Source organism: Somniosus microcephalus, chromosome 8, assembly GCF_052327205.1.
Source record: "Somniosus microcephalus isolate GS21.2 chromosome 8, FLI_Smic_1.0, whole genome shotgun sequence".
NCBI lineage: Eukaryota > Metazoa > Chordata > Chondrichthyes > Squaliformes > Somniosidae > Somniosus > Somniosus microcephalus.
In genome coordinates, this window is record NC_140994.1 from 135,229,493 (window position 1) to 135,254,725 (window position 25,233).

Here is a 25,233-nt window from a genome sequence, read left to right on the forward strand (position 1 = left end):
GAGCTTCTTGAGTGTTGTTGGAGCTGCACTCATCCAGGCAAGTGGAGAGTATTCCATCACACTCCTTACTTATGCCTTGTAGATGATGGAAATACTTTGGGGAGTCAGGAGGTGAGACACTCGCCACAGAATACCTAGCCTCTGACCTGCTCTTGTTGCCACAGTCTTTACTTGTCCCATTACCCCCACCTTTTGCCTTGCACCATCATCCCTTTTGTCATTTAATCACTCCAGCTCTCCACCCTATCACCCTACCACCCTTTTGTTTTTTCCTCCCCTCTCCCCTTTCCCTGCCTCGGTATTTGCTTAAAAACTGGTACATCTCTAACCTATTCCAGTTCTGATGAAAAGTCATTGACCTGAAACGTTAACTCTGTTTCTCTCTCCACAGATGCTGCCTGACCTGCTGAGCATTTCCAGCATTATCTCTTTTTAGAACATTAAATTTGTCATAGCTCTAAATTAAAAAATGGCACTGGACCAAATTAAATGTCATTAGACCTGCCATTTTGCAAATACAATGTAAATTCAACTTTTGCTTAGACCTTTTTCTCAAAGTTTCCTTGTTCCTATTTGAACAATGTTACTATAATCTTTTAAGGCTTTTTAACAGATCATTGAACTCATTTTACTGTTCAGAAGGTCCAATAAATTTCAACGGAAAAGAGTGTCAAAATAATACTGCTGCACTGTAATATGTTTGAAATAATCTTTCTGGGACGCTTCTGCTTATTGTCAGGGTACCCGTACTCCATTGCTATGTTTCAGTACAAGAAAAAGTTTTCTACTGAAACTATTTCTTGTTTAAAAAGTGACTGAACATATCTGTTCCAGTGATAATGTTTTCAGGATTTCCCCGAATCTACCCACGGAATTTACAGACAGGAAGCTGAAGAATCAAGTGATCGACCATTACTTCCTTTTTAGGTGCAGTGCTGGGGTTTTCTCAGAATTTATGCCTGATCTAACACTTTTCAAAAGAAATTATAACTCCATTTTCTAGTTTTCTTTTTAAAGAACTATACTCCTAATTTCTAATAAAAAAATAAGCTTCATGCAAATGGATGAGATTTTTCTGTTGTAATATATAAGCAGTTCAACCAAAGGGACATTGGTCTGGTATCATGTCATGAGTTTTAAATGAGCTGGGATATAAGGGGAACTTCCCACAGCTAAAAATGCATCAAGACGTGTGAATGGAATCCACGCTTATGCAAATTAGCAGCACATTTTCCTTTATATACATATAAATGTTTACGGACTGGTCACATATAATGTTCACTGTAGGTGTTCAGTAAATGAAAACACAAGGTGCAGTCATTTCATTCAGATGTATCGGCTAGAAAATGATGTGTAATGGGTGACTATGGGGGAGGAGAAACTGCCCAATCATCCTGAGTAAGTTTTGTAGATGAAGATGGAGCAGGAAAAATGAAAGAGGCACAGAAACTATATTCGAGGCGTAGACAGAAACTGTGAGAACCTTTGTCACTGAAAGGCTCGGAGCTGAAAACGCAGCAAGGTAATTTGATTTTTTTTGGATACACTAAGCTGGATCAAGACTGGCAAGTCAGTTAATTAATACCAATTATCTTTAAAAGCATTAAAAAAATATATATTTGCCTATGTTTCTGCATAGGCTGAGAAACTATTAAAAATTAAAATAAAATAATTGTAAACAGCACTAGTGTAAATTGTTACCTTGATGCAATCAGGTCAGTAAATCTTTCCACTCAAAAATGCTAAGAAATTAATATTCAGAAATAATTTACAAGGATTCAATTTGGCGCAAAATGTTGATGTTTTAAAAATTATGTTAAAGTATGTTTGTTGAAATCTTCAATTAACTTTTGGATCAGAACATTTTAAGATTGTGTCTATATGATTATTGTGATATAAATAGCTCAGTGTATGTACAGTTCCCTTAATGTAACAAATATTTTGAAATCACATGTAACATGGCATAGCCTACAGGCTTGTTGAAACTCATACAATAGCAAAGGAGAACCAGGCCAACAATTTCAGATCCTTTACTATAGATTTTATATTTTAATATGTTTGGTAACAAATGGTACTTAGTGTGATTATGAATGCTTTGAAAACAATTCAGTTAAAAAATATTAATTTAGTAACAGAAAATCAATTCATACTAATAAATCTTTTACCATTGCAGCGTATTCCTATTTAAAGGATTGAAAATATAATTTGAGAAATGAGATCTAATCATCGTAACATTTTAAGGTTTCCTCCATTTTAAAATCTTTACAAGACAATGAGAATTATAGCTAATGCACAGCAAAGCCTTCACTAAAAAAAAAAAAAAATTAATAATGCTGTTTAAAGGGTTACCCATTTACTGTCCGATAGCCTAACTTAGAAATTAACAAAAAACATTAAAACGTTTGACCAGAACATATTTTAAAAACACGTACAATCCCAAGATTTTAACTCCCCCTTTTTGACAACTTAAACCACATTTAACACAATGAAGGGCTGTATGTATTTTTTGTATTTTTAGATTCACAGCAACTAATGTTGCACTTCACCTCATGTCTCAAGAATATCTGTTTTGTAACCAGTCCTTTCACCTCACATGCGACAGAGCGAGCTCAGCGGTGGTGGCATTTGTGAGATTGTTCCTACACCCAAAATTGCTAAATTTTAATGCTTGCACTTTGGTATGAAACATTGCCAAGACTAAATATAGCATTTACAGCAAACAGGCAGCAATGTTCACTGTTCAACTGCATTGCGAAAGGAACAATTCATGTCAGCCTTAGTAAAATGAAGGGTTCGTTGCCTTGATATTATTTGCAATATCCATCTATATAACTGACTAGCTATCTCTCTAATCTATATTTTTAGATATTTTATATTAATAAATATATATATATATATATATATATATAAAATAAAAGAAGAACACTTGCCCTCATTTCATAAAAATAGAAATTCATTAGGAATAATGTGTCCATATTTTAATAGCTTTCCCAAATTTATAATTTTATTACTCCCAAAAAGTAAATTTGGACCAGTTTGAACAACATAAGATTACTAATTTTCAAATTGCCTCACCCCTTCCTCAAAAGCAACAGAATTTCCACGGAATTTTACACCAAAGGCATTTTATGTTAGCCGGCATGAAATGAGGAAGACAGGATTTACAGAACTGTGTCCACAATTCTGAGAATATCAGCACTAATTATAGAGTTATTGTAGTGTACAAATGAAAAATAAACATATGCTGCACACTGCCCACTGGGAAGGAGTAAAAAAAAAGTGGTGTGAATTATCCTGGGACCACTGTCACGTCTCTTATATTAACGGCTTCAATGCCGCACTGGTAGCAGCCTGGAGGCAAGTTGCCCAAATGTCCTGAGTGGATGAAGTATGCTATCTAGGCAGACCAAATGGTAGAAAGCACAGGGTGTAGGTTAACAGGCAATTACACATCACACATCAATGAAGGTAATTATTGGGCCTTAAATTCCTTTCCCCCCCCTCCTCCGTTTTTCTATGTAATTAATGACCCACTAACAAAATTGCATTCTCAGCAATTGCCCTTTTGAAAAGTTGTGTCGTCCAAAATTTCATTAGGTTATTAATTACACAGGAAAAACAGGCATATTGCCTTTATTTTAAGGAGGAATTTCGGGCCCTATTGTAAAACTGTTATTGTAGAATTTGCAAAGGTTCACGAGAACAGGTAGAACAGGTCATTACTGTTCCATCTGCATCAGACATTTAAGGAGGCACCACTTCAAAAAATAGATTGTTGTTGTCAATTACTATAAAATATTACATTTAAATAATTTATACAAAATTGACACAATTTAAAAGAAAAAGTTTCCATTGATAGAGTTGGAAGCTGTTTCGTGGGTCATCATTGAAAACAAAACTATTTGGTATTAAAAAAAATATATTCACAATCGATTTGTGCCTAAATCTCTTTATTAGATACGAAATGGTGTTAACTGCACATAAATCACATAGTTGCTATTTAAATAATTTCAACATCTTTATTCTGCTCAAAGAATATTAGCCACAAAATATTGTGAAAATGATCCATTTAAACTGTTACCACAACAGTTCAGGAATAAAACAAACCAGTCCCTCACTGTAACAATTACAGACTGTGAATTGTGTTTGACCCACTCATTAGCTGCAAACTGATATTAATGTGTCCTTTATGAGCACACTTGGTACAGTTTTTAGCATATTTAGCCTACGCTAGAGGTCTATGGTAGAAACTTTTTACTGGCTACATCAATCCTACTAAGAATCCCCATCACTAATTGTATACATTAGATAAATTTGACTTACATTTCAAGAATAATTAACAATGTTACCTTCACACATTAGATCATGTTACTGCAGCCCACCGATAATATGCATATTTACACATCAAAGCCAAAAGGATAGGTTGTTGGGGTAGATTTCCAATTTGCCGCTCGGGCGTTGCAGATTAGCCATCCCTTATAGAAACCGCTCGATTTTCATTTCCATTGCCCGGGCGGTGTGTTGAAAATCTACCCCATTATATTACTTTATCACAAACAACTGAGCAACTTGATGAGTGTGTGAGTTATGCAGTCAAACTCTTGCGATTCATTATATTGTTGTTTTAATGTAGCGCAATCGCGTGGGCTATATTTATCTGATGGCAGGTCAGTACCTCTACCATAGGGAATCAGAAGATATGGGGATGGGGTGGGAAAGTGGAGTTGAGGTCAAAGATCAGCCATGATCTTATTGAATGGAGGAGCAGGCTCGAGGGATTGTATAGCCTACTCCTGCCCCTATTCCTTATGTTCTTAAACATTAAGAGGAACAGTTACTCCTTTTCACAATAGGTGAGTGGTACGTACCCATCCCATCTGCTATGAAAACAGAAAAGCAGGTCAGTTAGTATCTGTGAAGAGAGAAGACAGGTTAATATTTTGGGCGTGTAATCAGAAATGTTATAATCTGTCTTTTCACTTTAAGGTTCTTGACTGACCTAATATGCATTTTCAGCATTTTCTGTTTTTATCTCAGACTTCTAGCATTCCCACATTTTTTCTCATTCTATTTTGACTATATGACTATCTGGCATTAGATGTTAACTAAAACCAAATCTCAAAACCAGAAAAATCCATTCTGATAGACTTCACTGGCCTTAGATTACAAAATGTCTGCTCCACATTTCCCTCCTTTATCTTATGGCATCATGGCAACAGGAAAGGCTTTAAGAAAATAGAGCCATCTGCCTATGAAGCCATCATTACGGTTCCCTTTTTAATATTAGTTTTACTAAAAACAAAACAGAAACAAATCATCCAATATTTCAGATTAGTTACTGTTAAATACACTTATTCTTAAGGCATTGGGAATATTTTTTTTAATTCATTTTTGGCAAGGCCAGCATTTATTGCCCATACCTAGCTGTCCTTGAGATGGCAACTGAGTGGTGATACAACCGATTGAGTTGCTAGGATACTTCAGAGGGCAGTTAAGAGTCAAACACTTTGCTGTGGGACTGGAGTCACACATAGGCCAGACGGCCAGACGTCAGGTTTCCTTCCCAGTTGGATTTTTACGACAAGCCAACAGCTTCATGGTTACTTTGTTTTTTATTTCAGCTTTTTTTTTTATATAAGCTGAATTCAATTTCTCACACTGCCATGTTCTCTGGATTATTAGCTCAGACCTCTGGATTACTAGTCCAGCAACATAACCACTACACTACCATACTCATTTTCAATGATAGGAACTGTATTTTGGTAGGAATGTTTGCATTTTTTTTCTGCAAATAAAAAAAAAAAAATCAACACTTAAAAGAAATAAATTTAATCATATTTATGGCCTATCCAATGAGAGTCTCCAACATTAACATCAATGTCATTCTACCTGGAGAGTGAGATGTCATCCTAACTTAACCCACTCACATTTATGTTACAATAAATTTTTCATATTACTAAAGAAAAGCTTCATAGGTATCGGCTCCTCAATTATGAATAAATGATTTAACAACAATTATCTCATGAATATTTCCCTTTCTCCTGTGTATCATGGCAACAATATAATCATGAAGTGCTTAGTAATTTGTGTAAGTGAATTGTTTCCTTTGAATATCTTACAGGTATCCAAGAACAACTGACTATTCATTTTCTGTACCAATTTTCTGCCTGTTTTCCTTGACGGTGTTGACTCATGATGATGTATGGTTGCAATAGTGCCTGCAGCCCTTTGGTACATGGCCACAGCGGCCATTCGCCACCAATGAGCCTAGTGACTATTTGGCAGTGGGTGGCATCAGAGCCGAGCACGATCCAGTCCTCAGCTGGTGCCCACACATTTGCACCTTTCCCAATAGGAAATGGCTTAAACATGAAATGAGACAGTGACGAGGAGCAGGAACCATGGCTGATAGTTTTTCTTCACTTACACCATCCTCTCTTACACCAGGGATACCAAAGACAATTTCAGCATCCTGATTGCTGCTCAGTATGAGATCGGTTAACTCAACACAAAACTAAAAATCGAACCTGGGGCCTTCGAGTCCATATAGCTCAGCACTGCACATAAGGGGTGGCAGTGGGGTGGGGGGGGGGGCAACTGTTCACTCTAAAAGAACTCCATCTACATCTAAGGGGTTTGGCAAATCTTTTTTTCTTCATTGGTAATGGACATGAAATATATCATTAAGTTACTTACACGTGATCCATATTTAGCTACGGTTAAAACCAAACATAATTTCATTCTAGAATAACAGCCCTGCCATTTCTTCTACTGTGCTTAAAGTGAAATATAACGCATCACCACACAATCAATATGTACTTATCGCCCACTTAAATACAGAATTACTTGCAAAAATCTGTTAGCCGACGGAATGGGCAGTAACACCACCTTAGAAAAAAATGAAACTGCTTCAGCTGACGATTGCACTTTGACACTTTTCAATTAACAGCCAGGCTTTTGTAAAGTTTTTCGGTGCCAGTAACAATTTATATATGAACTCTACTTTGTGAATCAGTGATTTGCCTTCAGTAATTCCCCTAAGTGGCTGTTTATGGGCAGTCTGGGGAGGGCAGTGTAAAGTTTCAAACGCATTTTATGTTGCTGTTACAAGGTTAAAGTTAATGAAAAGTTAAAACAATATGTGATGAAACAAAAAAGAGTGACTAGTTACACACCATCCTGACTTGGAAATATATCGCCGTTCCTTCATCGTCGCTGGGTCAAAATCCTGGAACTCCCTCCCTAACAGTACTGTGGGAGTACCATCACCACACGGACTGCAGCGGTTCAAGAAGGTGGCTCACCACCACCTTCTCAAGGGCAATTAGAGATGGGCAATAAATGCTGGCCTTGCCAGTGATGCTCACATCCCATGAATGAATTTAAAAAACTAAAGAAAGAAGAAAGACTTGCATTTATATAGCATCTTTCATGACCACCAGACGTCCCAATGTGCTTTACAGTCAATGAAGTACTTTTTGAAGTGTAGTCACTGTTGTAATGCAAGAATGAACCACAATATAGCATAGCTCTTACAAAAGCAAAATACTGCAGATGCTGGAAATCTGAAATAAAATCTGAAACAGGATTGATGTTTCAGGTCGATGAACTTCATCAACCCGAAACGTTAACTCTGTTTCTCTCTGCACAGAAGCTGCCTGACCTGCCGAGTATTTCCAGCATTTTCTGTTTTTCTAGCGCAGCTCTTGTAAGATTTTCTTTTGAGGTTCCCCCTGCCATGCTCCATGGGCTGCACCCCAATGAGGGCGTGATTCATTCCTACATTCCTCACGTCTCTACCAGTGACACTTTCTAAGCAACTGCGTGGTGGGTACAAGACCAGCATGGATGACTGTCTTCCCGACTTTCTTTCCTTCCCTCAATAAATCATTGCATGGGGAACCTCAGGCCAACATGTGGGTCCCATCACATAGCTCATTTTTCAAAAAAAAGGAGAGAGGGAAAGAAAGAGAGAGACAGACAGAGAGAGAGAAAGAAAGGGAGAGAGAGGTAGAGCGAGACTGCTAGAGTACGAGCGTGTGTGCTTGTGTCTGTAGTACTCTTAGGGCTATTTCCTTTCACATTCATTAAAATGGATTTTATCAATTTATAAACCTGTAAAATAAAATTTCAGTGTAAAAAAGGGCACCCTTACTCTCTAGTCCTTGTCTGGGTGGGAAAATGGCTTGGTAACTATGGTATTTTGTACTTGGGCGAGTTCAGAAAAATTGCACGCTAGCTGAGGATAGTGTTCAACCAAAACACTTTGCTAATTACAGCCATCTAACTTTCTCCAACTTTCTCCATCTAACTTGCAATATGAGTGGGAACAGTCACAAGACAGTAATCTAATAGGAGAAGCTTGGAGAGTTTATAAATAGAATAATGGATACCCAGTAGTGAGCTATTGGCTGAAACCTAATTGGAGAGTTCAAATGAAATCACAAACAATGAGGTTAAAGTGCAGATCACTAAGAAGGCATTACTACTGCTGTAGCGGGCTGTCACAATGTTATAAATTCTCTGGTATACTGATAGAGGACACAAATTAAAGCAGTATTCTATGTGCCTCTGTATAAGCATCCTATTGACTGCAGGGTAAGTGTAAGCTCTGTCTGAACAATGCTTAATTTCTAGTTTGCAGTTTAGGTAGGCTGATCAAGTTTCAGTTATTTTTCTATCAAACCTGACCTTTGTTGAAGCATTGCAAGTTTTAAAGCAAATGCGGACACGTGTTTAAATTACTTTGTTTACTGGCTTACTCTTGTAGATCATAAGTTACACACCAGGCATTTTCCAAGGTTGACAGCTTTGCATTTAGCCAGTTCTTAAAAGTCTTTGGCCTAGAAATTCGGTTGGCTTTGCGCCCAGTTTTCGCCCAAAGAGGGCTTTTGCGCCAATAGAGGAGTTCGCGCTGATATTCAGCGCTGCGGTAATGGCGGCGGTAGCCGGTAGCGCTGCGCCGGCACCGATGACATCATCGGTGTGCGCAGTGCCCCGGTTCCGCCCCGATGCCGGCCCGAATCCCATATTCAGTTGCTGCCGCCTCCTCCGTGGCGGCCGCTACTTACATCCGGAGACCAGGGCCTTACTGCAGCCTTAGTGGGGCGCATAAAGGTGGAGGTGCGGCCCGCACCTCCTTCCCCGGCCTCCTCCACCACCCCCCGGCACAATCCAGCGGCGATCTCCCCGTTGCAGGCACCTCCACCTTAAGAGAAGGAGGAGGCCTGCAGTACCGCAGCCTGCCGCACCGCATCGGGTGGCGCAGCGGCGCCTACAGCGCTGAAATTCAGTTTCAGCGCCCCAAGCGGGGGCGGGCACACCCTGGAATAGCGCCCGGTTCCGACTTGGAGCGCAAAAAACGAATATCTGACGGGCGCAACTGGCTCCGCGCTCAGCGCTAACTTTTGGGCGCAAACCAGCTGGCGGGCCCAAACTGAATTTCTAGGCCTTTGAATTTTATTTGGAGACCAAGGGTCAGTGGACACAATGAACTTGAAAGGTGATCAACAGAATCTTTTAATCGTGCAGAGAACTAGTCTCAGGCCTCGTGTCGAAACAATTGCTGCAATGGTAAAACTTTTGATATATATAGATTTTCACATTCATTGCCTGAAAATCAAAGTGTTTGAATCATGGAGGAGAGGATTGGGTATGACTCTGCTGGCCTCCACAGTTGACAGCCAACACCTAAAAGAAAGAAGAAAGAATTTGCATTTATATAGTCTTTCACATCCTCAGGAAGTCCCAAAGCGCTTCACAGCCAACAAAGTACTTTTGAAATGTAGCCACTGTTGTAATGTGGGGAAAGTGGCAACCAATTTGTGCACAGCAAGGTCCCAGATGCAGCAATGAGATAATTACCGCATAATCTGTTTTTAATGATGTTGATTCAGGGATAAATGTTGGCCAAGACACCCCTGCTCTTTTTCGAATAGTGCCACAGGATCTTTTGTGTCTACCTGAGAGGGCAGATGGGGTGTTGATTTAATGTCTCATCCAAAAGATGACTCTGAGAATGCAGTCCTTTACTAGATTATGTGCTCAAGTCTCTGGAATGGAACTTGAACCCACAACCTTCTGACTCAGAGGCAAGAGTGCTACCACTGGGCCAAGGCTGACACCTTCATCTAGACTCTCACAAAAAATGGGTGCTTGAGTGAAGTAGTGGAGGGCTACCGGTGCCAGTGGAACCGTACCTAACCTAGCAAGAGTCAGCACTTTCAGGAGAGGAAGGATGAATTTTGGAAAGGAAAAATAATGTTTGATGAAGTATTTACCCACAACTTTTTTTAAAAAACAGTATTATTTTTCTTCATAGTATTTATCCTTTCATCAATTTTTTTAGGCCCCAACTTCTGGTGCCAAAACCTCCGCCAATATATTCTTTCACCAGCCTCTGGAAAGCGAAAGCTACCCCTCTCCTAGTTTCTGTCCCTACCCAGTAAGATGTTGTAGCCTCCACTCGATGGCTACGATTTTCTCAGCGGCGTCGGGATGGTGGCAGGAGATCTGGTTTCCAGGTTCCAGCCCCAATCCCAACTGCAGCCGCTCTGTCAAAGGGATTTTCCCCTGATTGGCCTTATTAAGCCTCATAGTAGGTGGCCTCACAAAGGAAAGTGAAAAATTTCCATTGAATGGTCTGCTTCCGATCCCCTTCTCACTTGTCTTCATCTGAGGGAAAGACTCAGCAGCTATATTAATCGGACCCGGATCTGCATATTTAAAGCGGACGTGGTTGGCTTTAGGTGGATGCCTTTGCTGCCTGCTCAGAGGAGCAGGTTAAAATTGAAGACGGCAGAATTGTGGTGTGACATCAATGGGTAAGTCACCCGGATGATTTTAACGGCCTACCTGCTCGGTTTCTGCCGGGAGTGTAGAGTTTAAAATCCACCCCAAAATTTCAGAAGATTATATTGCAACAGGCCAATGAGTAAATTCAACAAACCCGCACTAGCAGCATGGGAGCCACGTTCGAAGGAAGGATGGGTCAAGAGTATTATTATAGCCCTATCTCGGAGCCATGCGCTCGGAGTGCGCACCCACCTGCCAAGAGTACAGGATCGATGAATTTATCTCCTGTTTTCTTTGGCCACAGGAAACTTTTCCACCAGCTACACATTGCAATTAAGAGTTTTCAGGGAAGGATATTTGCTGGCTGTTTCAGGGTCATAATCTGCCTGAAAACAAACTTGATTAAAAAAAAAATCTCCAAAGCAAGTTGATTAATGCTCAGCCCAGATCAATAAGTTTGTTGAGTTTGAGTTCATCTGGGTACTACATTCACAGGCAACAATTACAGCTCGACAACTCGTTGACATCAGCAGCCATTTGACATGGTTGGTGATCTCATTTAGCCAAAGTGGGATGGTAAAGAATTGGAGTCAGACCAATGGAGGTTTGACTGCAAGTAGAGAAAAAGGCATCTATTTTAAAAACAAAAGTACCACCTGTTAGAAGTTTCCAGACACCCCAACAGAGCAACTGACTAGAATTATCCTAGCCGGCGGCAACTCTCGTTGCATGATAAAGCATTAATATATGGCTGTACAGGAGTTTGGGAGGTGGGGGGGGGCGAGGGGAGGAAAGAGAAGGAAGAGAAAATAAATAAGTAGATTTGATCTCATATGAAACTGAGTTACAATCTCAGATACATAGAAACATAGAAAATAGGAGCAGGAGTAGGCCATTTGGCCCCTCGAGCCTGCTCCGCCATTCAATGAGATCATGGCTGATCATCCAAATTCAGTACCCCGTTCCTGCCTTCTCCCCATAGCCCTTGATCCCTTTAGCCTTAAGAAATATATCCAACTCCTTCTTGAATATATTTAATGAATTGGCCTCCACTGCCTTCTGTGGCAGAGAATTCCACAGGTTCACCACACTCTGGGTGAAGAAATTCCTCCTCATCTCTGTCCTAAATGGCTTACCCCTTATCCTTAGACTGTGACCCCTGGTTCTGGACTCCCCTGCCATTGGGAACATCCTTCCTGCATCTAGTCTGTCCAGCCCTGTTAGAATTTTATAAGTTTCAATGAGATCCCCTCTCATTCTTCTAAACTCCAGCGAGTATAAGCCCAATCGACCCAATCTCTCCTCATACGTCATTCCTGCCATCCCAGGTATCAGTCTGGTGAACCTTCGCTGCACTCCCTCCATGGCAAGAACATCCTTCCTCAGATAAGGTGACCAAAACTGCACACAATACTCAAGGTGTGGTCTCACCAAGGCCCTGTACAACTGCAGCAAGACATCCTTGTACTTGTACTCAAACCCTCTCACTACGAAGGCCAACATACCATTTGCCTTCTTAACCGCCTGCTGCACCTGCATGCTTACCTTCAGCGACTGGTGCACAAGGACACCCAGGTCTCGTTGCACTTCCCCTTCTCCCAATCTATTGCCGTTCAGATAATAATCTACCTTCCTGTTTTCGCCACCAAAGTGGATAACCTCGCATTTATCCACATTATACTGCATCTGCCATGCTTCTGCCCAATCACCCAACCTGTCCAAATCATACTGGAGTTTCTCGGCATCCTCCTCACAGCACACATGCCCACCCAGCTTTGTGTCGTCTGCAAACTTGGAGATATTACATCTAGTTCCCTCGTCTAGATCATTTATATATATTATGAATAGCTGGGGTCCTAGGACCGATCCCTGCGGTACCCCACTAGTCACTGTCTGTCACTCGGAAAAAGAGCTGTTTATTCCAACTCTTTGCTTTCTGTCTGCCAACCAGTTCTCTATCCAAGTCAGTACCTTGCCCCCAATCCCATGTGCCTTAACTTTACACACTAATCTCTTATGCAGGACCTTATCGAAAGCCTTCTGAAAATCCAAATACACCACATCCACTGGTTCTCCCTTAGCTATTCTACTAGTTACATCCTCAAAAAAATTCCAGTAGATTAGTCAAGCATGATTTACCTTTTGTAAATCCATGTTGACTTTGTCCGATCCTGTCACTGTTTTCCAAGTGCTCTGCTATTACATCTTTTATAATGGACTCTAGCATTTTCCCCACTACCGATGTCAGGCTTACCGGTCTATAATTCCCCGTATTCTCTCTACCACCTTTTTTGAATAGTGGGGCAACATTAGCTACCCTCCAATCCATGGGAACTGTTCCAGAGTCTATCGAATTTTAAAGGCAGAAAACAAAGGTTAGACTTCTCCCCATCGGGAAGAGAGGGGTCATCAGGAGGGCAGTAATCCTTGTGCCCCTCTCAGACACCACCCACTGGCTGTGGCTGGCTCAGAACCACACTAGATAAGCAGGTCTGCCATTGGCTGCAGGACATGCATTGCACAGGAAGATGAGAAAAATAGGGGAAACAGCTCGAACCTCTGCAGCAGCAGAAGCATTCAAAAAGCTATACAAATCAGTTGCGAGTGATGTCGCCAGGCATTTTCCTTGGTGCCCAGAAATAGTGAATCTTAGGCCTGGCACCCAGCCCTCTTTGGAGCAGAGGAACAGGCAAGATCATGAAGACCAAAAAAATTAAATGTCATTGTAATGAAATCTGTTTGTCTTGATCCTGTATTCGTTTTGCACTCATGTATATTACCCTCCCCCACTGTGTATAGTTTCACTTCCTCTTTCCCGACTAACCTGGGAGGTTCCAGGTCTTGGCTCTTGGCTCCGCCCCTGACTTCTCTTACATAAAGATCCCAGGATCTGTATGACTCATTCCTGTGAACCAGTCGGCGTGTTGAGATGTTAGCTCTGATCTTAGTGATTAAAAGCCAACTTGTTTAAGTCTATAACTTCTAGTTTTGTGGTTATTGAAGGCCCATCAATTTTAATCACTAAAGAATACTAGGATGGATCGACTACTAAAACCAAAGCGTCTGGACTTGGATCCACATTCTGCTGAAGCATCAAATCAATTTGGACACTGGCTCAAATGCTTCGAACTCTTCGCGGGGGCCTCATCCGCTAGCGAGGTAGATAAACTGAGTCTACTGACTACTCGCTTAAGTCATCGGATTTATTCGTTCATCCGGGACGCCACCTCTTACACGGAGGCCATCACTATCCTGAAGGTCCAATACCAGAGGCCGGTAAACGAAGTGTACGCCAGACATCTGCTGGCTACACGCAGGCAGTGACCAGAGGAATCAATGGACGATTTCTTACAGGGCCTAAAGGACCTGGTCCGGGACTGTAACTGCAAGGCCGTGACGGCCAACGCGTACTCTGACGAATTGGTCCACGATTCCTTCATCACGGGCCTCAAATCGAATTATGTCCGGCAGAGACTGCTGGAGAAGGAGGTCCTGGACTTAAAAAAGGCAGTGGCCACTGCGCGATCGCTGGACGTGGCCCAGAAAAACTCTGACTCTTATTCTTCCGGCCATGCGGCCCTCACCGCCTCGTGCGCGCCGAGGGGGCCGCCATCTTGGAATCAGCCATCTTCCCCATCCAGGTCTCAGACCAGCTCTATGCCGCCGGAGTCCCCACACAGAAGTTCACCCAGGAGTCCTACTACAGCGGCAATGTCTCGAGGCCCGAAATGCTACTTCTGCGGCCAGGCCAAGCACCCCAGACAACGATGCCCAGCGAAGGACGCTACATGCTTCAAATGTAAGAAAAAGGGGCATTTTAGCAAAGTCTGCAGGGGGAATCCGATTTCCAACTCCGTCACCGCCTCGTGCATGCCGTGCGGGCCGCCATCTTGGGATCCGCCATCTTTTCCCGACTCAACGGCCGCCCAGGGCCCAACAGTGGCTTCGATCACGGTGGATCAATCCAGGCCACACCCGTTGACAAAATCCATGATGGACATACAGGTAAAAGGAATTTAACGAAATGTTTAATTGACTGTGGGAGTACCGAGAGTTTTATCCACCCTAGCCTGGTATGGCGGCACTCATTAACGGTAACCCCTACACGGAGCAGAATTGCTATGGCTGTTAAGCCCCACACTTCGGACATTTTGGGCTACTGTGTGGTAACACTGACTGTAAAAGGCACGAACTACAAGGATTTTAAACTCCTTGTGATGCCAGAACTCTGTTAATGTAATCTTGGGCCTGGACTTCCAGTGCCACCACGAAAGTGTCACGCTAGCATATGGCGGGTCCCAGCCGCCACTCACAGTCTGTGGCCTATCAACCTTAAAAATCAGCCCGCCCTCTTTATTCGCTAATCTCGCTCCGAACTGTAGGCCCATAGCGACCAAAAGTAGACGGTACAGTCTGGAAGACAGACACTTTATCAAGGCGGAAGTGGACAGACTCCTGCGGGAAGGCATTATTGAATGCAGTACCAGCCCGTGGCATGCCTAAGTAGTCATAGTTAAAAATAGCGAAAAGAAACGGATGGTAATTGACTACAGCTAGATTGTTAATATTTATACCCAGCTGGACGCCTACCCTTTACCCCGCATATCAGAAATGGTCAACCAGATTGCGCAATACCGAGTCTTCTCGACTATCGACCTCAAATCCGCGTATCACCAGCTCCCCATTAGAACGGAGGACCGCCCATACACCGCCTTTGAGGCGAACGGGCGCCTCTACCATTTTCTCAGAGTGCCCTTCGGGGTAACAAATGGGGTCTTGGTCTTCCAACGTGAGATGGACCGCATGGTTGACGAGAATAAACTACAAGCTACCTACCCCTATCTGGACAATGTCACTATCTGCGGGCACAACCAGAAAGACCACGATCTAAATCTTGCGAGATTTTTAAAAACTGCCCTAAAGCTGAATCTAACCTACAACGAAGACAAATGTGTCTTCAACACAACCCGTCTCTGTATCCTCGGCTGTGTGGTGGAAGATGGGGTAATTGGACCGGACCCTGACCGATTACGCCCCCTAAAGGAACTGCCCCTGCCACACAATCCCAAAGCTTTAAAAAGGTGCCTGGGATTTTTTTCGTATTATGCCCAATGGGTGCCCAATTACTCTGATCAGGCCCGACCCCTCATTAAATCGACGTCCTTCCCACTATCAGCTGAAGCTCGGGAGGCTTTCACCAGTATTAAACAGGACATTGAAAGGGCTGCAGTGTGTGCAGTGGACGAATGCATTCCCTTTCAAGTCGAAAGCGATGCGTCAGACTTTGCCTTAGCTGCGACCCTCAATCAGGCTGGGAGACCTGTGGACTTCTTCTCCCGAACCCTTCAGGGACCTGAAATCAGGCACTCTTCTGTCGAGAAGGAGGCACAGGCTATAGTGGAGGCAGTGCGGCACTGGAGACACTACCTAGCCAGCAAACGTTTCACCCTGCTCACCGACCAGCGGTTGGTGGCTTTCATGTTTAATAACAAACAAAGGGGGAAAATCAAGAATGACAAAATACTCAGGTGGAGGATCGAACTATCCACGTTCGACTATGATATTATGTACAGGCCGGGAGCCCTTAATGAACCCCCAGACGCCCTATCACGGGGAATGTGTGCCAGCATTCATACGGACAAATTACAGGGTCTCCACAACGACCTCTGTCACCCAGGGGTCACTCGACTATACCATTTTATAAAGTCCCGCAATCTGCCGCACTCTATCGAGGAGGTCAGGGCAATGACCAGAGCCTGCCGCATCTGTGCGGAATGCAAGCCTCGTTTCTACAGGCCTGACCGTGCACACCTTATCAAAGCCACACGGCCATTCGAGCGCCTAAGTCTGGACTTCAAGGGACCCCTTCCCTCTGCCGATCGTAACGTATACTTCCTCAATATCATTGATGAATATTCCCGCTTCCCCTTCGCCATTCCCTGCCCAGACATGACCAGTGCCACGGTCATCAAGTGTCTCTGTAATCTATTCTGCATGTTTGGCATGCCGAACTACATACACAGCGATAGGGGGACGTCATTCATGAGTGACGAGCTGCGCCAGTTCTTGCTCTCGAAGGGGATAGCCACTAGCAGAACCATTAGCTACAACCCCCGGGGTAATGGGCAAGTGGAAAGGGAGAATGCTGCTGTTTGGAAGGCTGTCACGTTAGCCTTAAAGTCAAAAGGCCGTCCGACCTCCCGCTGGCAGGAAGTCCTCCCAGACGTGCTCCACTCCATAAGGTCTCTGTTATGTACTGCCACTAACGCTACCCCTCACGAAAAGATGTTCGTTTTCCCCCGGAAATCCACCTCGGGCATATCTCTACCCGCGTGGCTGACGTCTCCGGGGACAGTACTATTGCAGAAGCACGTGAGAGGCCATAAAACGGACCCCCTTGTGGAAAAGGTACAGCTCCTCCATGCAAACCCTCAGTACGCCTATATCGAATACTCTGACAGGCGAGAGGACACTGTTTCCATAAAAGACCTCGCTCCCTTGGGGAGCGGAGAGAACGATGGGAGACTACCCGATGAAGACCTACACTACAAAGAGACAGGACGCCCAGAGGTATCAATACCCAACTTTAACCTGGAGGACACTGCAGATAACCTGGAAGACACTGCGGAGGCCCGGACAGCGGAGGAACCAGAATCCACTCCCCTAGAGGCACCCCAACCGGCTTTGCGCCGATCACTGAGAACTGCAAAACCTCCTGACAGACTCACTTATACCAACTTTTAAGAAACATCACCCCGATGGACTAAATCTATAGAAGGGGTGAATGTAATGAAATCTGTTTGTCTTGATCCTGTATTCGTTTTGCACTCATGTATATTACCCTCCCCCACTGTGTATAGTTTCACTTCCTCTTTCCCGACTAACCTGGGAGGTTCCAGGTCTTGGCTCTTGGCTCCACCCCTGACTTCTCTTACATAAAGATCCCAGGATCTGTATGACTCATTCCTGTGAACCAGTCGGCGTGTTGAGATGTTAGCTCTGATCTTAGTGATTAAAAGCCAACTTGTTTAAGTCTATAACTTCTAGTTTTGTGGTTATTGAAGGCCCATCAGTCATCTTTATCCCATGGCCACTAAGAAAACTTAGGCTCGAGGCCTTCTGGTTGCTGTCTTTGGACAGTAACTAGTAGGCCTCAGAGCTAGCAGCAATTACTGCTCCTGCAGGCTTCCCTGGTCTGTAGCAGTAGTAGAATTCTAAGGTTCAAGGCCCTGTCAAGGGGTGGGCCTATGCCTGGGATATGTCAGGCCAAGTCAAATGGTCTGCACCTGGATCTACCACCTGACACACCCAGGCAAGCGGGAAAGTCGACCCTATATGAGCTTACGCCCATCCTCTGAAGGTGCTTTTGAATCCTGTTCTAGAACCTGCACTGCCCAAAACATATATAGCTCAAAAGGTTAAGTAAAGAGCAATTCTTTACTTTTCCAAGTTAATTAAAATTTCCTGCATTTTGTGAACAGGTATTTTTCTCCTCTTCCAGACCTACCTTGAATGACATCCTATTTTGACAAAGAGAAGCCCACAACCAGCCCATTGCAACAAGAATGGGCTGGGGCAATTGGCCTTCCAACAGCATAGTTCAGAAAAAAGCTCATCCTGCAATGCAGCCACGGACCCTTGGCTCACCAATGCCCAGGTTCTGTTCTACGTTCTGGTAAGTTCCAAATAGAGAAATTCAAGAAATGTGTATGGTGGTTAGATTCTGAAGGAGGACTCTGGGAAACCATGCTGGTTTTCTTAATTGTAGAATTGTTTTTTCATGGAGGTTTCTGCAACTGCTCAGTTAGATGAAATTTGTATGAAAACCACAACTTAGAAAGTTATTTTTGATTAGTATATAAACATTAATTAATTACAAGAGAAGAATAGTTTACAAGTACCAAAAAATCAAAGATCTGAAGCGGTGGTTTAACGAGTCTATGTGTATGTGCTATGAAAACAGTGTATTGCAAATAGCATTGTACATTTGTGGGGATGTGTACAGTGTTTCTCTCTACACACAATTGCTATGACAGAGCACTGAGACTGGCATTGCACATGGAACATAGGAACAGGAGTAGTCCATTCAGCCCGATGAGTCTGTTCTGACGTTCAATTAGATTATGAGTGATCTGCATCTTAACATAGAAACATAGAAGATAGGAGCAGGAATAGGCCATTCGGCCCCTCGAGCCTGCTCCGCCATTCAATGATATCAAGGCTGATCATCCAAATTTAGTACCCTGTCCCTGCCTTCTCCTCATATCCCTTGATCCCTTTAGCCTTAAGAAATATATCTAACTCCTTCTTGAATATATTTAATGAATTGGCCTCAGCTGCCTTCTGTGGTAGAGAATTCCACAGGTTCACCACTCTATGGGTGAAGAAATTCCTCCTCATCTCTGTCCTAAATGGCTTACCCCTTATCCTTAGACTGTGACCCCTGGTTCTGGGCACCCCGGCCATCGGGAACACCCTTCCTGCATCAAGTCTGTCTAGTCCTGTTAGAATTTTATAGGTTTCAATGAGATCCCCTCTCATTCTTCTAAGCTCCAGCGAGTATAAGCCCAATCGACCCAATCTCTCCTCATACGTCATTCCTGCCATCCCAGGTATCAGCCTGGTGAATTTTCGCTGCACTCCCTCCATGGCAAGAACATCCTTCCTCAGAGAAGGTGACCAAAACTGCACACAATACTCAAGGTGCAGTCTCACCAAGGCCCTGGACAACTGCAGCAGGACATCCTTGTACTTGTACTCAAACCCTCTCGCTACAAAGGCCAACATACCATTTGCCTTCTTAACCGCCTGCTGCACCTGCATGCTTACCTTCAGCGACTGGTGCACAAGGACACCCAGGTCTCATTGCACTTCCCCTTCTCCCAATCTATTGCCGTTCAGATAATAATCTGCCTTCCTATTTTTGCCACCAAAGTGGATAACCTCACATTTATCCACATTATACTGCATCTGCCCAATTACCCAACCTGTCCAAAACATACTGGAGTTTCTCGGCATCCTCCTCACAGCACACACGCCCACCCAGCTTTGTGTCGTCTGCAAACTTGGAGATATTACATCTAGATCATTAATATATAGTGTGAATAGCTGGGGTCCTAGGACCGATCCCTGCGGTACCCCACTAGTCACTGCCTGCCACTCGGAAAAAGACCCGTTTATTCAAACTCTTTGCTTGCTGTCTGCCAACCAGTTCTCTATCCAAGTCAGTACCTTGCCCCCAATTCCATGTGCCTAAACTTTGCACGCTAATCTCTTATGCGGGACCTTATCGAAAGCCTTCTGAAAGTCCAAATACACCACATCCACTTGTTCTCCCTTATCTATTTTACCAGTTACATCCTCAAAAAATTCCAGTAGATTAGTCAAGTACGATTTACATTTTGTAAATCCATGTTGACTTTATCCGATCCTGTCACTGTTTTCCAAGTGCTCTGCTATTACATCTTTTATAATGGACTCTAGCATTTTCCCCACTACCAATGTCAGGCTTACCGGTCTATAATTCCCCATTTTCTCTCTACCACCTTTTTTGAATAGTGGGGTAACATTAGCTACCCTCCAATCCATGGGAACTGTTCCAGAGTCTATAGAATTTTGGAAGATGACCAGCAATGCACCTACTATTTCTAGGGCCACTTCCTTAAGTACCCTAGGGTGTAGATTATCAGGCCCTGGGGATTTATCGACCATCAATCCCATCAATTTCCCCAACACCATTTCCCTACAAATACTGATTTCTTTTAATTCCTCCCTCTCATTAGACCCGATGTTCCCCGACATCTCTGGGAGGTTATTGGTGTCCTCCTTTGTAAAGACAGACCCAAAGTATATATTTAATTGGTCCCCCATTTCTTTGTTCCCCATTATAAATTCCACTGATTCTGACTGCAAGGGACCTACGCTTGACTTCACCAATCTTTTTCTCTTCACATATCTAAAGAAGCTTTTACAGTCAGTTTTTATGTTCCCAGCAAGCTTACTCTCATACTCTATTTTCCCATCTTAATTAATCCCTTTGTCCTCCTTTGTTGAATCCTAAACTTCACCCAATCCTCTGGTTTGCTGCTTTTTCTGGCTAATTTCTTATGCTATCCCTAATTTCCCTTGTTAGCCATGGTTGATTCACCTTTTTTGTTTTATTTTTATGCCAAACAGGGATGAACAAATTCTGTAGTTCATCCATGCGATCTTTAAATGTTTGCCATTGCCTATCCACCGTCAACCCTTTAAGTAACATTCCCCAATCAATCCTACCCAACTCGCGCCTCATACCATCATAGTTTCCTTTATTTAAATTGAGGACCCTAGTCTCTGAGTCAAATACTTCACTCTCCATCTTAATGAAGAATTCGATCATATTATGATGGCTCCGCCCCAAGGGGCCTCGCACAACAAGATTGCTAATTATTCCTTTTTCATTACATAATACCCAATCTATGATGGCCTGATCTCTAGTTGGTTCCTCAACATATTGGTCCAGGAAACCATCCCGTATACACTCCAGGAATTCCTCCTCCACAGTATTGTTACTAATGTGGTTAGCCCAATCTATATGTAGATTAAAGTCATGCATTATAACTGCTGTGCCCTTATTGCACGCATCTCTAATTTCCCTTTTAATGCCATCCCCAACCTCCGCATTACTATTTGGGGGTCTGTATACAACTCCCACTAACGTTTTCTGTCCCTTGGTATTTCTCAGCTCTACCCATACAGATTCTACATCATCAGAGCTAATACCCTTCCTTACAATTGTGTTAATCTCCTCTTTAACCAGCAATGCTACCCCACCTCCTTTTCCTTTGTCTTTCTTTCCTGAATATTGAATACCCCTGGATGTTGAGTTCCCAGCCCTGGTTACCCTGGAGCCATGTTTCCATAATCCCAATCATATCATATCCATTTACATCTATTTGTGCAGCTAATTCATCCACCTCATTAAGAATGCTCCTCGCATTAAGACACAAAGCCTTCAGGCTTGTTTTTTTAACACTCTTAGACCTTTTAGAATTATTATTTACTGTGGCCATGTTTGATTTAAACCCTTGATTACTCTGACTGCCACTTTTGGTTTTCTCCTTTCTGTCTTTTGCTTCTATTCTTGTTTTCCTTTCCTCTGTCTCCCTGCACAGGTTCCCAACCCCCTGCCATTTTTGTTTAAACCCTCCCCCACAGCACTAGCAAACACTCCCCCTAGGATCTTGGTCCCAGTCCTGTCCAGGTGCAAACCATCCATTTTGTACTGGTCCCACCTCCCCCAGAACCGGTTCCAATTTGAATCCCTCCCCCTTGCACCATTCCTCTAGCCATGTAGTCACCTGAAATATCCTTCTATTTCTACTCTGACTAGCATGTGGCACTGGTAGCAATCTGGAGATTACTACCTTTTGAGGTCCTATTTTTTAATTTACCTCCTAACTCCCTATATTCAGCTTTTAGGACCTCATCCCGTTTTTTACCTAAATCATTGGTACCTATATGCACCACGACAACTGGCTGTTCACCCTCCCCTTCCAAAATGCTCTGTAGCCGCTCCGAGACATCCTTGACCCTTGCACCAGGGAGGCAACATACCATCCTGGAGTCTCGTTTGCGGCTGCAGAAACGTCCATCTATTCCCCTTACAATAAAATCCCCTATCACTATAGCTCTCCCACTCTTTTTCTTCCCATCCTGTGCAGCAGAGCCATCCATGGTGCCAGGAAGTTGGCTGCTGCTGCCTTCCTCTGATAAGCCATCTCCCTCACCAATATCCAAAGCAGTATATCTGTTTGAGAGGGGAATGGCCACCGGGGACCCCTGCATTACCTGCCTGCGCCTACTACTCTGTCTGGTGGTCACGCATTCTCTTCCTGCCTGTGCATCATTTACCTGCGGTGTGACCAACTCCCTAAACTTGCTACCCATGATGTGCTATTAACTCCATCTACCCACCTGGTTTTTGTAACCCTTAATACCCTTGCATAACAAAAATCTATCATTATTTAGGGGTCAAGGAAGTTTATGCATGCATGCATGCAGTCAATTTCTTTACAGTAACAGGGACTGCTAAATTTAGGAATAATCTGAATTTAGTTCTTCTCAAAACAGCCAAATGGGAATGCTTAACTTCAATTTCCCCTATTGATAACACAACAAAATGGGTTGCTGCCTTTCAGAGTTATAAAGAGCCACTATTTTTGGGTTCACACTGAGTATTTACAGTGACTTGTAAATGGTATGGGGAAGGAGAACAGCTATTATAAGAGGTCCATGTTTTTTTGGACCATTTTCTCTCCTTTACTGAATCATTGCCTCCTGTTTGAGCAGGATTCCATGGGTAGTGGTTACCCTCCAGTTCATCACCCAATTGGTCATCTTCACATTTGACCCTGGACAGTGAATGTTGGCAGGGTTTTCAAATGTGGGGAGGGGTGTTACAGCGGAGTCCAATCCCAACCTTGCCTACATCCACACCTGCAGAGTGCCCAGCATGGGTCTTTGATTAAAATGCAACCAGGAACTATGACCTAATTTCTTTTCTCTAGCCCAGGGATACTAAAGCTAATATTAGCACCATTAGTGCCATCTTAAAAAGATCAGCAAACTCAGCACAGATCCAAACCTTCCTGGTCTGTAAAGCTCAGCTAACAAAACATGAGGTGCTGTCTGTCTGTGTTGAAGAATCACTATTACTAGATATATGAAGTGGGCAGTATGGGAATAGGGGATGGCCATTATAAGGCAGTGCCTAATTCTGTTCTGTAATTTGATATGCAACAGAAAGTATAATCAGGGAAAGATCCCCATTCCCAAGTTTAAATGGATAAGATGCCCCCAGGCTTATCATTAAACAGCAGACATGATTAAGTACTACCTGGGAATGATAGCAAATTAGCACATTTTATTCACCATAGTAATATAATCAGTATTCAGACAACTGATAAAACATGTCATACATCATCTCTACAATTGTACATAATTAATATATTACTGAATATGCTTTAATGAAGGAATATTAGTTCGTAAGATGTTGTCAAAGGGACAAACCTTGATTATTTCCTCCCCCCCCCCCCACATACCCATATTATTTTAAGCACCTACAGAATTAGGGACTCCATTTTCACAGTCTCCTAATTTTGTCATGTCGCTCACTATTTTTTGCTTGAAATGGCTGAAGTTTCTGCATTTTAGTCATTTTGAACACATGCGGTTTTACTTTTCTGTGTATTTTTTCTCCCCTGCATATATTACTCATTGGGTGCTGAAAGCTACTAATTACTTACTATTCTTCTAATATCACAATTATTTCAGCATTCAATTTAGCAAAGCATTATTGTACATTAAGATTAATAAAAATCCATACAAAATATTCTTCACGCAGTTGGGTTCTCTTTTAATGCTACTGTAGGTCATCCTGTTTAGTCATTTTGGTAATGAGCTGGTCTATTTATAATACTGCAGTATACAGCCAGAAACAAGTCAGAAAGCCCAAAAATTAAAGACTTGCATTTGTATAGCACCTTGCATGACCTTGGGGTATCCCAAAGCACTTCACAGTAAATTAAGTACTTTTGAAGTGTATTCACTATTGTGATGTAGTAATACAGCAAGATCCTTAATGACCAGATAACCTGATTTAGTGATGTTGGCTGAAGGATAAATACAGGCCAGGCCTTCTCTTCTTTGAATATTGCCATGTGATCTTTAACAAGGCTTCGGTTTATCGCTCTGCCGAAAGACGGCACCTCTGATAACATTGCACTGCTTCAGTACTATACCAAAGAGTCAGCCTAGACTATGTGCTCAGGTCATGGAGTGGGTCTTGAACTCAATGATCTTCTTAAAGAAAAACTTGCATTTATATAGTGCCTTTCATGACAACCGGACATCTCAAAGCACTTTACAGCCAATGAAGTACTTTTGAAGTGGAGTCACTGTTGTAATGTAGGAAATTACCACTGAGCCGTGAGTGTGAGTGTGAGTGTGACTGTGACTGTGACTGTGACTGTGAGTGTGAGTATCTTTCAGTCTATTCTTTGCAAAATACTTTTCTATTATTTGAGGCCATATTCACTGAATATATCAGAGCATAAACAGAACCCAAGATAAATATATTCCACTGAGGAAAAAGGGGAGTAAAAGAAAAGACAGCCATCCGTGGCTTAGTAAAGTAATAAAGGATAGTATCCGACTGAAAACAAGGGCATATAAAGTAGCCAAATCTAGTGGGAGGATAGAAGATTGGGAAGCATTTAAAAGCCAGCAAACAATAACTAAAAGATTAATTAAGAAAGGGAAGATAGATTATGAAAGTAAACTGGCAAAAAATATAAAAACAGATAGCAATAGTTTCTACAGCTATATAAAAAGAAAAAAAGGGTGGCTAAAGTGAACGTTGGTCCCTTAGAGGATGAGACCAGGAAACTAGTGGTGGGG

At 42.7% G+C, this 25,233-nt stretch overlaps 1 long non-coding RNA gene across 1 annotated transcript in view; it reads left to right on the forward strand.

The window, feature by feature from the left end:
- The first annotated feature begins 1,257 nt into the window (after positions 1-1,257).
- LOC147113807 (uncharacterized) overlaps positions 1,258-25,233 on the forward strand; it is a 70,857-nt gene continuing 46,881 nt past the window's right edge. The window contains exon 1 of the long non-coding RNA XR_015079274.1: positions 1,258-1,522. This is a non-coding gene — a long non-coding RNA (uncharacterized LOC147113807). The remainder of the gene's footprint in view (positions 1,523-25,233) is intronic.